At 44.5% G+C, this 16,805-nt stretch overlaps 1 protein-coding gene across 2 annotated transcripts in view; it reads right to left on the bottom strand.

Annotated features, from left to right (window-relative positions):
- The window catches only part of NSUN4 (NOP2/Sun RNA methyltransferase 4), a 561,732-nt gene that overhangs the window by 158,596 nt on the left and 386,331 nt on the right, over positions 1–16,805 (bottom strand). The gene's annotated exons all lie outside the window — the stretch shown is intronic.

The following is a 16,805-nucleotide window of genomic DNA, read 5'->3' as shown; positions in this document are numbered from 1 at the left end:
AGTCGTCCAGGTACGGAAAAACCTGTATTCCCTGGAGTCTCAGGTGGGCAGCAATCACTGCTAATACCTTGGTGAACACCCTGGGGGCTGTGGTGAGGCCAAAGGGAAGGGCCCTGAACTGGTAGTGACTGGCTCCCAGCCGGAAGCGGAGGAACCTCCTGGATTGTCTGTCCATTAGAATATGGTAGTACGCATCCTTGAGGTCTATACAGCACATTCAATTGTTCTCCCTTAGAAGGTGGAGAATAGATTGAAGAGTGACCATTCGGAATTTTTCCTTGGTTACTGACAGGTTCAAGCGGGAAAGGTCTAGAATCGGTCTCAAGTCCCCCGTCTTTTTTGGCATCAAAAAGAACCTGGAGTAGAACCCTAATCCGAGCTGGTCTTGGGGGATGGGCTGGATGGCTCTTTTTCTTAGCAGCTGCTGGATTTCTGCGGCTGCGGCCTCCCTCTGATCAGGTGGTACATCGGGGAGGTTTCTGAATTTGGGGACATGGAGTATTGGTATTTTGTACCCTCTGGATATAATGCGAAGCACCCAGCGGTCTGTCGTGATCGACTCCCATGCCACTAGGTGTTCCGAGAAGCGCCCCCCCGACTGCCTCCAGAGTGGAGCAGCCGGGCAACCCTTCAGGGCTGCTGCGCGGGCCACTCAGAGAGAGGTTCTCTGGACCCAAAGTTTCTCGGAGCCCCTCTGCCCCTGGGGCGGCGTCCTCCCTGTCCTCCTCTGCCACAGTAGGACTGGTTGTCCAGAGTGGGTTGGGAATGTTGCGATTTCTGGAACCACATCTTCTTCTGACCCTTTTAGTTCCTTGAAAAGGACAGCTGGGGTGCAGAGAAGAGGACTCCGATGGCAGACAATGTCTTCCCGTCCTTCTCACTCTGGACAAGTGTCTCGCGAACCGTTTTGCTAAACAGGGCAGAACCATCGAAAGGGGCGTTCGCAAAGGACGCTTTAAAAGGCTCCGCAAAGTCACAATGACGGAGCCAGGCCTGACGTCTCATGACTAGGCCTGCTCCGCTAGCCCTAGCGGCTCCCTCTGTGGCGTGGGACAATAGCCGCATAGAGGTATTTGAAATTGATCTCAGAGTGGACATTCGGGTGGAGTACAATTGCTTGTCATCCGCCGACATGGACTCAGGGGGGGAGGCAGCGTATTCTTTGATAAGATCCCGCTGCATCCTGATGACATGTGCCATATAGTTCAGAGACCTTACCGAGAAGGTCGCTGAACTAAAAACTCGCTTCCCTAAGCGGTCCATCGAGCGGGACTCCTTGCTCGGTGGATGGACTGAGGGGCTCTCCTGAGCCAATTCCCTCTTCGTGGCTGCCACCGTCAACATGGCATCTACGGGGGGGCCCTTACTCCAGTGTGATCGGTCTGAGGGGGGGCTAAGTATTTTGTCCGGGCATTTTGGTATTGGCTCCACGGTGTCCGGATCCTTCCACGCCCTGGTGGTAATGAGGTCCACTAGGGGGTCGGCCGGAGGGGACACCCAAGAGGTAGACGGGCCTGCTTCGAATGCCTCCAGAAACATAGACTCGTCAGAGGAAGACTTGGGGGCAGACCACCCACCTCTGATCCTCAGCATCTCCATGGTGTCTCCAAAGGAGACATCCTCAGGGGGCGATCTTGGGGAGCCTTCCCCTTCCTCCAAGTCCGTGTCCTCGGTTAAGGACTCAGGGGAGTCCACGTGCCTCCTCTTGCACTTATGCTTGCGTGGCACTTCGTCGGTGGGGCTGTCCGAGGAGGCCTCGCCAGCAACATCTTGTTCCAATGGAACCATCTGGGACATTGAAGCAGGCCGTCCCTTTGGCCGGGTGATGGAAGCCTGGCCCAGCAGAGAGGGAGTGCAGGGAGGAGCCGAGACAAGGACCGGGGGTCCGGATGCTCTCAACAGAGTCCTCTCCATAACATCGAAGGCCGAGGGAGAACCACTCTCTCTTGGATCCGAAAGTCGGCTCCCACTCGGATCCGATGAAGGGATCGGAACCGGCGCTGAAGGACCAGTGCGCTCCAACCTGGACGGAGCTGAAGGCACACTGAATCCCTCGGATCCGAAGCTCGGGCCACGGCTCCGAGAGGTTGGATCCGACAGGCTCGAGGGCAGGGTCAGATCCGAAGTACCGAGTACTGTCGGCGCCGACCCACCCCCGGCTCCAATGCTACTCGGCTCTGAACGCTCCGAACCCGGATAGCAGGTCGGAGAAGGAGCAATAGGATGGAAAAAGGGTGTCGAGCCCCGAAGGGGAGGCAAGAGCACTCCCATCTGCAGCTGGGCCTGGATGAACCTTCGCATCATCCGGTCCAAGTCTGCATCGGACATACTAAATGTAGATCTCGAACAGGTCACCGAGGCAGGCCTGGAATGCCACCTCGATGACCTCGATGGAGATTGGGCCTCCTCCTCCTCAGGCCCAGGGGAGAAACAAGGGGATCGGAGCCAAGGAGGAGGAGACCTAGAGGCAGTGGAGGGAGAAGCCCGCTTAGCTGGCGGGGCCGAAACGGAGGTCTCGGCCCGCCGCTTGTGGTGCTTCACCCTCCATTTCTCCCTCCTGGCCTCCCTGTCCTCCGACACTTTAGCGGGAGTTACAGTCCCGGATGGAGGAAGGGGGGCAGGAATGGCAGCAACCACAGGCTGTGGTGGAGCCATGGGAGCAGCGGAGGCCGGAGCCGAGTCCGGGGGTAAAAGTCCCGCCAAGACCAGCTTCGACCTCCGCTCTTTCAGTGCCCTGGGGTTGAACGCTGCACAAATGTTACAGCCTGAGGAGAGGTGTTCAACCCCAAGGCACCGAACGCACCGAGTGTGTCCATCAGCCGGGGAGAGCTTATGGCCACACTTGGTACATTTAGAAAAGATGGCTTTTGGGGCCTCAGCCATACTTAAAGAAAATTAAGTAACACACACACACAGGCCCCAAAAAACACAACACCAACACACACACTCTAACGACCAGTGAAGGGAGGGAAAACTACTTAAAATAAAATATTTTTACTATAAAGGGAACCTAACACTTACACACTTCAAAAATTTTAGTGAAAAAATTTAGAAAGTGACAAAAAATAGGACTTAACTGCCCAGCACTATACGAGCTCACAGGAATCCAGCTATCCACAAGCGCGGCAAACTAGATCTGAGGTCATGGAGGGTTAGCAGGGGATTATGGGTGAGGGGAGGAGCTAGGAGCTCGGATCCATTAGCTTGAAACAGGTTGCCGGCTCGGATCCGATATCGGATCCAAGACCCATAGGTTGCTGACAAAGGAACTCCCTACTTCAGATTCCTGCATTTTCTTATTTTCTGCACAATCAGAATTTGACAACATTTTTTGTTTTAGCAGTGACATTAAGTATTGCTGATACTTAAGCATATGAAATTGACAATTTAAAGCCCTCACAGCCAAAGTAGCAGAAGTGTAAACCTTTTTTCCCCATCTGTCTAATGCCCTTGAATCTCTATCAGAGGGGATAGAGTTTTTTGCAGTAGAAGCCTTGACCCCTTTGGGACCCTGAGAAATAGTTTCTGGGTCAGCAGCAGGGTTTTTATAAAGAAATTTATGTGAATCTGGAACCCTGTAGTATCTGTCTGGTTTAACAGGGGCAGGGGGTAAAGAGTCAGGAGAAAGCCCGGACTCTGATAATACATCATCTACAATGTCTAACACAGGAGGAATAGCCAAAGGCCTGTGCTGAGGTAGTAAAAGAAAATCTCTAAACCTTTTCTTAGATTCTGAGTAGTCTTGGCTCTCCCAGTGGAAGTGCTCCCTCATGGTGTGCAGGGTTTCCCCAAAAGAATAATCCTCAGGCAGTGAGGCTGAAGGGATAGATTCTTCAGCATCAGAATCCTCATAAGGAGGAAGAGAGTATTCCTGTTGAGAAGAGGAGCCAGAGGAAATGGAAACCTGATCTGAAGATTCATATTCTGTCTCTTGCCTAGGCCTCTTGTCAGGAGGGGGATGGGATCCCCTTATCTAGGTAATTATGTCTTCAGCCATTTTGAGCATCTGTTTTTTAGGCATGGTAGTCTGTCCAGGAGAATGCTGTACTTGTTTCTTTGCCTTTAGAACTGCTTTAGTCTTTGCTTTGGAAGCTGAAGTAGGCTTTACATATAACTGTGTAGGAGTGAAAACACCCTCAGAAGCCGTTGCCTGCTCAGTGGCTCCGGACCCATCTGAGGGAATAGTTTCCGAGTGTCCAATACCTTGAGTATCCAGAGGCCTAGCTGGCTCCATGTGGGAGTAGTCAGCGGCCTGTGGCTCTGAGGTAGTGGGTGCCAGGGGCTGCAAAAGCGCCTCACTGAGAACCGGCGACTGACTTAGCGGAAGCCTCGTCGTCGGTTTTGGACCTCGGATGTCTGTCCTTTTCTTTTTCCTTGCGCTTTTTATAAACTCCTGTCGTCTGCTGTTCTGACGGCATTATATAATTGAATCTTCGGCCAAAGTAATGAAAGGCAAAATCGTACCGACGCTTAATAGCGCATTGGTTAAATCTAACACAAAACCGACAGCTAGCAACGTTGTGATCAGGGCCTAGGCAAGGAATACAGTAAGAATGAAAATCCTTATGAGGTATTTGCTTCCCACAAGAAATACAATTGTTAACTTTTTCTGCCATCGGACTGGAGCAAGAAAAAAGTTTCCCCAATGGGGTACTTAGCTTTAATGAAGACTTTGGATCTGAAATTCATTTTTGAAAATCTCAGGAGTCGGCCGACCGGCACTTACGAACTGCTTTTGCTTCGGGCACCGCACAGCAAGAAAGACTGAAGAAAATGGCGTTGGCTGCATCTTTTATATCCCTGGCACACTGACATCAGGGAAGAGGCGACAGTAACCGATGCCGGACCTAGACTTTGGAATTCAGACCGACTGCGCGTAGCCTGCCAGCAGGATAACCCAAGTGTAATGACTGCAACAGTGAAACACAATGAACATCCTGTAATTCTTTATTTTCAGCACATTCAGGAATCAACATCATTTTCTATTTAAGTAGTCCCATAATATGTTGCTGATACTTTAACATATAAAACTGGCAGTTTAAGGCTCTAATGGCCAAAGTAGCAGAAGTGTATACCTTCTTACCCCATCTGTCCAAGGCACTGGAATCTCTATCAGAGGGGGTAGGGTTTTTGGCAGTAGTAGCCTTAATGCCTTTAGGTCCTTGGGAAATGGTCTATGGGTCCGCAGTAGGATTCTTGAAGAGGAACTTGTGAGAGTCAGGTACTCTGTAATACCTGTCAGGTTTCCTGGGAGCTGGAGGTAAACTGTCTGGGGCCAGGCTAGATTCCAAGAAGGCATCATCTACAATGTCCAGGACAGGAGGGATAGCTAAAGGCCTGTGTTGAGGAAGGAGTAAGAATTCCCTAAGCCTCTTTTTGGAGTCAGAATAATCCTGGCTTTCCCAGCGGAAATGCTCCCTAAGAGTGTGCAAGGTTTCACTAAAAGTAAAATCTTCTGGAAGGGAAGCAGAGGGACTGGAGTCCTCTGCATCAGAATCCTCATAGGTAGATAAGGGCAAATCCTGGTAATCAGAAGAAACAGAAATTTCAGAATCCTGATCAGAAGAATCCGAAGGAAAATCAGTTCTAGGTCTCTCAGAGGGTGAAGGCTGGCTTCCCCTAATTAAAGTAATAAGGTCTTCAGCCATTCTTATCATTTGTTTTTTAGGCATATGGGCCGGACCATGCGATTTGGACGTCGGATTTCTAGGCGTGTGGCTCCGGACCCACCCAAGGTAGAGACATCCGCAGGTTCCATGGTCGAAGAAGCATCTCGCGGCATACCGGACTCCAAATGAGTCACAGTACAGGCTTGCGAATCTGAAGTAGTGGGTATCAGGGGCTGCGAAAGTGCCTCACTGAGTACCGGTGAACTGGCGACTAGCTTGACGGAAGCGTCGTTGGCAGCTTTGGACCTATGCGGTCTGTCTCTGTCTTTATCTTTACGTTTTTTCGGAATGTCAGTAGTCGGATGGCTTAGCGAAGCCATTTCTGGATAGTTAAACAGAGTACAAAAATAACTTGTGGAAAAATAAACCGACGACAAATAGTTTGGGGGTTGAATAAGGCACAAAGCCGACAACGAGGGATGTCGTGGTCTGGGCCTAAGCAAGGAATGCAGTACGAATGAAAATCTTTATGAGGTATTCGCTTTCCACAGGTAATACAATTGTTAACTTTTACTAACATCGGTTTAGAGCAAGATAAAGGATCCCCAATGGGGTACTTAGCTTTTTTGAAGACTTCGGTTATGAAACTCGAAAATGAAAATTTCAGGAGTCGGCTGACTGGCACTTGCGAAGTGCTTCTGCTTCGGGCATGCGCGGCAAGAAAGACTGATGTAATGGCGTCGGCTGCATGTTTTTTACCCCTGATGTCATGGAAGAAGGAACAGCATCTGACGCAGGGATCCAAGACTTTGATATTCAAGCCGGCTCAGGGCTACCTGCAGGCAGATAACCCCAAATGTAATGACTGCAACAATGAAACATGAAGAACATCAAATAAAGCACAACTGCTCAGTTAAATTTAACAACATAAATCTTTATTTACCAGTGTGTTGTAAACCCACAAACAACTTGCATTCCATTAACTACTTTTTAATAGGGGATTGACTGTAAATAAAGTACGCCACAATCCTTACCTAAGAGAAACCAAATTGTTGTTCCGAATGTATAAGAAAGAAGGTTCAGGCCTTTAATTAGACTGCTTACTGACGAAATGTAAATGATTACAGAAGAAAAAGTGGAGGTGTTCTAAATATATATGCATGACTTAAAAAATGTAAAAATAGCTTCAGAGGAGCAGCACGACCACAGACATGTGCATGTGTGTAAAAACCGCTAAGCTATACACATTATCATTTTTGGCCATACTAGAAAGCCCACTGGTGTTCCACCTTATTCCAGATTTTTTCACAACTCTGGCCTTTGTAGTACTAGGCAGTGGCGGCTGGTAATTTCAAATCATAGGGGGGCTGCAGGAGACAGCTGGATGGGTGTGGCCAACAAGACAGGGTGTGGCCAACAAGACGGGGTGTGGCCAACAAGACAGGGTGGCTATGGTGCAATGGGATCGATGCTTCACATACTTATTTACATGAAATAAATACTCAGTCAGTATGGGACATGCTGAATAGTCTACACAGCACACATTGTTACATACACACATTGGTTTGAACACTTACCTCTGTGGTATACTGCAAACAGTACTTCATACTCTGTTTCTGCACCTGAGGAGAAGCTGTCGTGCACCTTAGAAGCTATGGTCTGGAACACATCAGGTCATACTGAATTTCTCCCACCCCCTTTTTCATGGAGGCTCAAAAGGGACAGTTTTAAGTTTCCCAAAGCAAATAATATTCACATGACCCCCAGCTGGTTCCAAATAGGCGCTTGTAGTCTTTCAGTTGTTCCAGTTAGGGGTTTGCCACATCAGATCTGTTTCCATTGGTTCCTGTCCTCTGCATCTTGCTCTGTCACCACATCACTTCCTCTACCACATCCATAAATCTAATTACAAGTCCTTCCTCTTTTCTTCCCTGGCAGCTCCATCCTTAGCATCCTTCTCCCAATATACCTAGTAGCATCCCTCCTTAGCATCCCTCCTCAGCACATGTCCAAATCACACTCTACCTTTGGGCATGCCTTCCCCCTCTTCTAGAGCCAACAGTAGCCTCCCCCCAATTTCTGCCTTCCCCCTCTTCTAGAGCCAACAGTAGCCTCCCCCCAATTTCTGCCAGCACCCTTTTGGTAAAGAGTAGTACTGGTGGTGGTGATTGTTAACCTGGGCATCGCACTCGACCTATCCTGTATCAAAATCTGTATTGTCCCATGAAATTTTGTCAGGAGGTTATATGTGGTGATGCCCAGGCTTCCTGACATAACCCTCCCCATTTATCCGGGCTTGGGACCAGCACGAAGAAATGCACTGGCTTGTGCATCCCCAGTGGCTGGGTTACATAAGTGCTTGTAGTACTAGTATAGTACCAAATAAGTGCCTCTTGTGTTCTTCTGTATGGTGTTCCGTTACTTATAGATAAAGTCCATTCGTCTCTCTTTATTTTGTGCAAAATAATCAATAACTCTGTGGTTGAAGTTGGGTATACTCCGCATTAACTCCTTTCCTATGGAAAGCATAGCCAAAGCATTCAATCTGTCTTGCCCCATTGTAGAACGAAGAAACGTTTTAATCCTTTTCAGTGTTGAGAAACACCTTTCTGCCTCAGCAGTTGACATTGGTGTGGTGGCTATAATTAACAACACTTTGTAAGTCTGTGAAAACACACTGGTTAAGGAGTTGTCCAACAAGAATTTTAACATCTTGACTGCACTGCCAGCTGCTTTAAAGTCTTCACGTTGATACACCACTCCAAGTTCTGTTCTAAGTTGTCCCCTCATCAGGAATGGATAGCTGTCCATTGTTCCTGTGAACAGATTTTCTGGAAACTCTCTTATGTATGTTGAAAACTTTCCAGGCAGAAGTAACTGAGAAACTTGAAGATGGCCAGTTTGTTGAAATCGTGATGTTGCCTGGAACCTTATGACATCACACACTTCCTTTGCAGCAATTGGCAAGGTCTCATGCAGTGGTCGGGAAGCTGATGGCCCTCGTCTATGTTTTGACCGGATGTTCTCTGTATGTAGGTACTGCTCTGCAATACCATCGATACCCGATCTGACACTGTCAATTGCATCCAAAAATGTATGAACATCCTTTTCAACAGCAGTTGCATCTGTGGTACGACACTGAAGTTGCCTGTACAGAACATCAACATGGGGCATTATACAATAGAAGACAGCAAGACAAAATTTAAATTGGTCATCTTCAAGTGATCGCAGTAGCCCATTTGCTTCCAGTATAGTTGCTGTACCAGATGTAGGATTCCTGTACAAATAATCAAAGCACTCTTCCAGCGACTCCAAGTTCTCATACACTGCATTTACAGTACGGATGTTAAAATTCCACTGTGTTCCTGACACTCTTGGCATGCGTCGTGATACTATACTATATTATCCAGAGCAGCTTGTCTGAGCTGAACGACTGAAAAAGGCTGGAATTCCACCAAGTGTTACAAAAAATGTCCTTGCTTCAGTATTCTGTTGTGCGGCTCTTTGCATTACCAGATTAAGTTGGTGGGCATAGCAGTGTACATAGTAGGCATATTTAAACTTTTCTCTTATGATGGCCTGGACCCCATGCTGAACACCACTCATAACCGATGCACCATCATAACTCTGAGCAATCACTTTTTCATGCTGGTCTCCCACTACTTCCTTCAACTGTTGTTCTATCACAACAGCAATATGTTGTGCTGTCTGTCCAAGTGGTGTAAAGTATCCCCAAAAACAACAGCAATATGTTGTGCTGTCTGTCCAAGTGGTGTAAAGTATCCCCAAAAACGTTCCACCACCTGTCCATTGACAATGTAATGGAACACAATAGCTATTTGCCACGTCGCAGCAAAATCAGTGGTTTCATCTGCAATTACTGCTATAAATTTTGCAGTACGAATCTCTTTTTTTATTTCTTCTCTGCATACTGTTAGCATGCAGTCCAGGAGTTCATTTTGAATAGTTTTTGATGTTCCTTTGAAAACAGTTGAAGCTGTCATGTGGTCTAACAACTTATTATCAAATTGGCTGACAAATTCTACTATTGCCCGGAAGTTTCCTGGATTCCTTGACTCTTCAGACTCATCATGACCTCTGAAAGCTAGTTCTTGTGCACCACACGTCTTCATGCATTCTATTAAGATAGACAGAACATGACGGTTGTCATCCACTTTCTTGTTGTGTCTTTCTACTGATAACTGGTATCCACTACTTAACTGACACCCGATATCCACAGTTCCCAACACTGCTAGACTAATTTGGTTGTCTAGATGTTTAGCAGACTGTTCATGCCTTCTGGACTTTTCTTCCAGTCTCTTCAGGTCATCCATACCCTTTGATGTCCAGGCTTCCTCTCCACCAAATAACAAACATGGGAAGCAGTACAAGCCGTTTGTTTCCTCACAACCACAGATCCAGGTGTGTTTGTCATACACTGACCTGTTGAAGCTGCGTGTGTATGTTCCTGACCTACTTGTACCTGCAGACTCTATCTTCAGATCAGGTGTGGGTCTTCCAGTCCTCTTGATTCTTAACTTCTCATTAAGAGTCAACTCTTTAAAATTAATAGATTTCAGATAGGCCACTGTAACACTCTGCTCACTCTGTTCACTCATTCTGGTTATTGTAGTTGAGTTGTTGAAACTCTGAAATGAAGATATTGCAGAAATGATTTAAGTGCCACTGTTGCATACATGTAATGATTTACAGCTTCAGAAACAGCACTCATTTCATTGACAGTGCCACAGCCATGATCTACCAACTATCTGGCTTGGCCTTGCCAGGATTAAAGACTATTAATGCATTTGTGATGCACACACTGTCACAGCTTACATTGTCTTTGCAGGACTAACAGGGGCAGTCATTCCATTGCCTCCACTATACTTTCTGCTTTGATCCTTCCAGCATTAAAATATATCTGCTGCACAGAGACTGTAGTCACACAGCCTGTATGCATATTGCTTACTCCCTCAGAGTTTTGCAAAGCCAGAATTAAAACACTAAATGGTTATTTCATTCCAACACTGGCGACATGAAAGTCCCCCATCCCAACAGCCTACCAAAAGTACCTGACTCAAAAACCTCTGAAATCAGAAAGCAAAACAGTAACGAACTGCAAATGGCTGCATTAATTTAGTCCATTGCACAGAAATGGTAGTTACAGGCTTGCCCAACAGCAGACTTTACCCAAACAGTCATCTTGCAAAGCCATAACTGACAGTAAACAAGGGCAACCACCTCAATGAATTCACAAACACCCCCCCTCCCATTACCTAATGAAGTAGCTGCTTTTTACTGATCAGGATTAAAGTACAAATACTAACAACTGCATTGCATACTTTCATTTTGCTGACAGACTCACTATCACAGCTTGTGTGCATCAGCCAAGTACACATTAAATTTTAAAATTAATTTTACTTATCAGACTTTCTACAATAAAACATGGTTTAACAAAAATTCCTTGACCCCACCACACACATACAAACCACTCAGATTTCAGAGCTTCAGCTTCTGGTCGATCTTACTTCAGTGAAATCAACATTACTGTTGAAAATGTAGACAGAACTGCAGCTATTCACACAAGCATTGCCCCCAGCCCAACTCCCTACCCAGAGAAACTGCTTTCAGCCTACAATGTTTAAGCAAAATAAATCACCATGGTTGCATTTCTTTCACATCACAATAGCCAAGAACTTTCACATAATCTTACTTTATTTGCTGGTGTGTCTGTAAACTACAGGCTATTTCATTTCAGAGACCCCCTCCAGGCTATTTCTAACAAAAATGATCTACAATGCCCCAACCTCCCAAAAGAAAGACTACTAAAAATGGCCAAAAATATCATACTGTATCATGTTATGTAACCACCATAGTCATGTACAAGCTTCACACGCAGTTGTTTCCTTATTTGTATGCACAATATCTTTTAATTTTATTTTCCAGAAAAGGAGGATGCATACAGATACAGAGTACCAGTCCCAGACCAATGCACATTTCCATTTCACATGTACTGATTCTGAAGTATTCAAGTACCACAGATACTGATTTAAACACAAGGCATGTGTAGTACACTGCATGCTTATTTTTAGATTATTCTAATGCAAGCATTCTACCCTAAATGAAAATGTTATGTTTTTCATTTTCTTATAATTATAGCTACTCTCTGACAATATACTGGCAAATATATATATATATATATATATATATATATATATATATAAATGGATCACCTTTAGATGCCCGAAATCGCATTTCACCGACACGGAATCTGACGGGTCGAAAACACCGACAACGCAGATGACCGACAAGGTGAGAACCCGACAGACTCGGTAAGTGTGCGATAGAGTGAGGGATTTAGTGTTAGGGAGTGAACAGGTAAGTGTGCGTTAGTGAGGGACTGTAGGTTTAGGGGTGGGTTAAGTGAGTTAGGGTTAGGGTGCAGGTAGGGTGTGTGTGCGATAGTGACGGACTTTGGGTTTAGGGGTGGGTTAAGTGAGTTAGGGTTAGGGTGCGGGTAGAGTAAGTGTGCGGTTGTGTCGGACCTTAGGGTTAGGGTTTGGGTTACGGTTAGTGCATGTATGGTTGTGTGTATTGTCGGTATTTTGTGTTGTCGGTCTGTTGGTGTCAGTGATTTGTGTTTCGGCGTTGTGGCGTTTCGGTTAACTGAAGGTGATCCATATAAATACAATATAGAAGTGCAGTAGTGGTAGTGCTAATGACCCCTTGTTCTGGGAAAATGTTAAGAGTACAACAAAGAAAAATATAACACTGCAGTGCAAGTTTGTTAAGAGGGAAGCACATCAGCTAACTTAGATAAATGTGTCACTGGACTGCTTGCTGTTGCCAAGTTAACCACTGAATATGATCACAAGTAAACTAAAACAAACACATGAAACATTAATCCTCAGGGCAGGGTAAACACCTGGACTGCCATAAACCCATAAAAGTCAGCATTTTCTGCATGCTCTTAACTACCAATCTATTCAGCCTGTAGACACTCGGTCTCCAACTTCATTTAAGAGTGTGAAATAATTTTATAACTTAAAGCCATTTACTATGTGCTGTAACTACCAAGCTATTTAGCCTGTAGACACTCGGTCTCCAACTTCATTTAAGAGTATGAAATTTTTATAACTTAAAGCCATTTACTTTGTGCTGCTATTTTTGGGGAGGGAATAGAATTCCTAGCCATCTGATCTTCCAGAATCTAATAAGGGTTATTCTGCTCTTAAGTTAAGAGTCTCTCCACACTGTATAATTACTTATCTCTTGTGTATAATTAATCTGCATCCTTTCTGTAAAGTTGGTGCAATCTGAAGTGGGTCTTGGGGGAGGGCCAAATGAATGTTTAACTACCTCAGACAGTATTGTTTTGCCAGGTGTAGCCTGAAGCCGGTATGATTCACTGCAGTGTATTAATCCATTGCATTAGTCAATCATTAAATTTGTTAATCTCCAAGGCACATTAGCTTAAAATACTTTAAACTTTATAATTATATATATATATATATATATATATATATATATATATATATATATATATATATATAATTAAATTATACACACACACCCCTCAAGTTACCTTGCATTTTGCTACTTTAGGTACAGAAACCAAGACTGCGAAGTGTGTAAACATTTATTCTTACAGGAAAAAGTACATTTGCTAGCATTCTCTCTTTCACTATGCTCAAAACCACAAAAACTGGTATTTTAAATACACTTGCTTCCCTGTTTGCCAACAAGCTATCACTATGACAGTCCAACCAAAACAAAAATGAAGTGTAAAAGAAAATATTTCAATGCCTTGGCTACATGACAGCTTACTTAATATCTAGATGGGAATCAAAGGCTGTGATGCATCAAAAAAATAATTACTGGAATGCCAGTCAAAAAAAATAAAGTATAAAAAAACAAGCAGCCAACAAAATCCTTTTTCTGAATACACAAAATCAACAGTATAAAAATGACAGAAAACCAGAACATTCTGCAAAACAAAGGACAGATTAAAAGCCATGACTGTACTTGTGTCTACCTTGGATACTCTAAGTGCTCCTTGCCTGGACACATCTAAAGTCACTACATGGGGGTACAATTTACAACAAGTATGTCACAATTTGAAACGTCTCCAGCTGATGGCCCTGAGCCCCTGACACATTTCATATACTCTCAACCTCAGAGCAAGAAATCTGGATAAGGCCATAAATAAAAGTAGGACAAAGGTCCAAAAAATAGACAATTTTTAAATGCTGCTCTTACAAACTTAGAAAGAGCAGTAATTCTTGCATCAGTATGACTTTTCTGTAGGGTATGAAATCTGAAACTCAAAAACACCTGTCAGTGAACCTAAGAATATTGCAGAAATGCTCATCATAGGTTCATAGGTTCATACTAGGCTATCTGCCCTAGGGCATTTATAAGCCTAGCCAGAATGTGTTTGGCTTTTGCCACCCATTTTAAATTAATTTTGCTATGCCCTTTTTTTGAGGTTAGTATACTGTGCCTCTGTCCAACAGTGACACAGAAGTCATACCCGGGGTAAACCTACGATCTCCCATCCACTCATCAAGATTCCTCTTGAAGAGAGTCAATGAGGGACTCTGCCTAACCTGGACTGGGATTTTATTCCAGAGTGAAGGGAGCCTCTGGGTTATGAATCTGTCCCTCCAGCATGTCCTATTTATTTCAGTGCTGAGGTTCAAGTCTCTCGAGCATGTAGCTCGATAGAATTTGGATTTTCTGAGGTGCAGCATGTCCATTAATTCCGGGTTGGACATGGCTTTATACATCAGACACAGATCGCCTCTGAACAGGCAGTATGCCACTGAGTAGAGCTGGAGTTTCTTTAACCGGGCAGCATATGGCATCTGTTTGAGCCCTTTGATCCTCTTGGTGAGGTACTTTTGGGGTCTTTCCAGTTGCTGCAGGTGTCTGGTAAGGTACATCCCAAAGGGCATTGTACTCAATTATGGGCCTGATGAGGGATGAGTAAAGAGGCACGATGACCTCCCCTGATCTAGATGTGAATCCTTTCATGATTAGGTGGGCTATATAAAATGTTTTTCTAACCACTTTGGCCACGTGGTTGTCAAATGAGAGATTGCTATCAACTTGGGTCCCCAGGTCCCTAATTACTTCTTCTGTACTTAATGGATTATCACCTATGTGGTCATTTGTGGGCACTTTGTTTTTGCCAAAGGGGATGACTATACACTTTTTGGCGTTTAGCTTGAGGCCATGGCTCTGGCACCAGTTGTCTGTTTCTATGAGGCCCTTTTGGAGGATGCTTGTGTCGGCTGGACAGTCGATTATGGCGCCCAGTTTGCAAATGGCTGCATTAATTTAGTCCATTGCACAGAAATGGTAGTTACAGGCTTGCCCAACAGCAGACTTTACCCAAACAGTCATCTTGCAAAGCCATAACTGACAGTAAACAAGGGCAACCACCTCAATGAATTCACAAACACCCCCCCTCCCATTACCTAATGAAGTAGCTGCTTTTTACTGATCAGGATTAAAGTACAAATACTAACAACTGCATTGCATACTTTCATTTTGCTGACAGACTCACTATCACAGCTTGTGTGCATCAGCCAAGTACACATTAAATTTTAAAATTAATTTTACTTATCAGACTTTCTACAATAAAACATGGTTTAACAAAAATTCCTTGACCCCCCCCCCCCCCCCACCACACACATACAAACCACTCAGATTTCAGAGCTTCAGCTTCTGGTCGATCTTACTTCAGTGAAATCAACATTACTGTTGAAAATGTAGACAGAACTGCAGCTATTCACACAAGCATTGCCCCCAGCCCAACTCCCTACCCAGAGAAACTGCTTTCAGCCTACAATGTTTAAGCAAAATAAATCACCATGGTTGCATTTCTTTCACATCACAATAGCCAAGAACTTTCACATAATCTTACTTTATTTGCTGGTGTGTCTGTAAACTACAGGCTATTTCATTTCAGAGACCCCCTCCAGGCTATTTCTAACAAAAATGATCTACAATGCCCCAACCTCCCAAAAGAAAGACTACTAAAAATGGCCAAAAATATCATACTGTATCATGTTATGTAACCACCATAGTCATGTACAAGCTTCACACGCAGTTGTTTCCTTATTTGTATGCACAATATCTTTTAATTTTATTTTCCAGAAAAGGAGGATGCATACAGATACAGAGTACCAGTCCCAGACCAATGCACATTTCCATTTCACATGTACTGATTCTGAAGTATTCAAGTACCACAGATACTGATTTAAACACAAGGCATGTGTAGTACACTGCATGCTTATTTTTAGATTATTCTAATGCAAGCATTCTACCCTAAATGAAAATGTTATGTTTTTCATTTTCTTATAATTATAGCTACTCTCTGACAATATACTGGCAAATATATATATATATATATATATATATATATATATAAATGGATCACCTTTAGATGCCCGAAATCGCATTTCACCGACACGGAATCTGACGGGTCGAAAACACCGACAACGCAGATGACCGACAAGGTGAGAACCCGACAGACTCGGTAAGTGTGCGATAGAGTGAGGGATTTAGTGTTAGGGAGTGAACAGGTAAGTGTGCGTTAGTGAGGGACTGTAGGTTTAGGGGTGGGTTAAGTGAGTTAGGGTTAGGGTGCAGGTAGGGTGTGTGTGCGATAGTGACGGACTTTGGGTTTAGGGGTGGGTTAAGTGAGTTAGGGTTAGGGTGCGGGTAGAGTAAGTGTGCGGTTGTGTCGGACCTTAGGGTTAGGGTTTGGTTCTGGTTAGTGCATGTATGGTTGTGTGTATTGTCGGTATTTTGTGTTGTCGGTCTGTTGGTGTCAGTGATTTGTGTTTCGGCGTTGTGGCGTTTCGGTTAACTGAAGGTGATCCATATAAATACAATATAGAAGTGCAGTAGTGGTAGTGCTAATGACCCCTTGTTCTGGGAAAATGTTAAGAGTACAACAAAGAAAAATATAACACTGCAGTGCAAGTTTGTTAAGAGGGAAGCACATCAGCTAACTTAGATAAATGTGTCACTGGACTGCTTGCTGTTGCCAAGTTAACCACTGAATATGATCACAAGTAAACTAAAACAAACACATGAAACATTAATCCTCAGGGCAGGGTAAACACCTGGACTGCCATAAACCCATAAAAGTCAGCATTTTCTGCATGCTCTTAACTACCAATC

Source organism: Protopterus annectens, chromosome 10.part0 (assembly GCF_019279795.1).
Source record: "Protopterus annectens isolate FY-2018-M chromosome 10.part0, PAN1.0, whole genome shotgun sequence".
Taxonomy (NCBI): Eukaryota; Metazoa; Chordata; order Ceratodontiformes; family Protopteridae; genus Protopterus; species Protopterus annectens.
The sequence above is the reverse complement of the archived record's forward strand: the minus strand, read 5'-3'. Positions and strand labels throughout refer to the sequence as shown.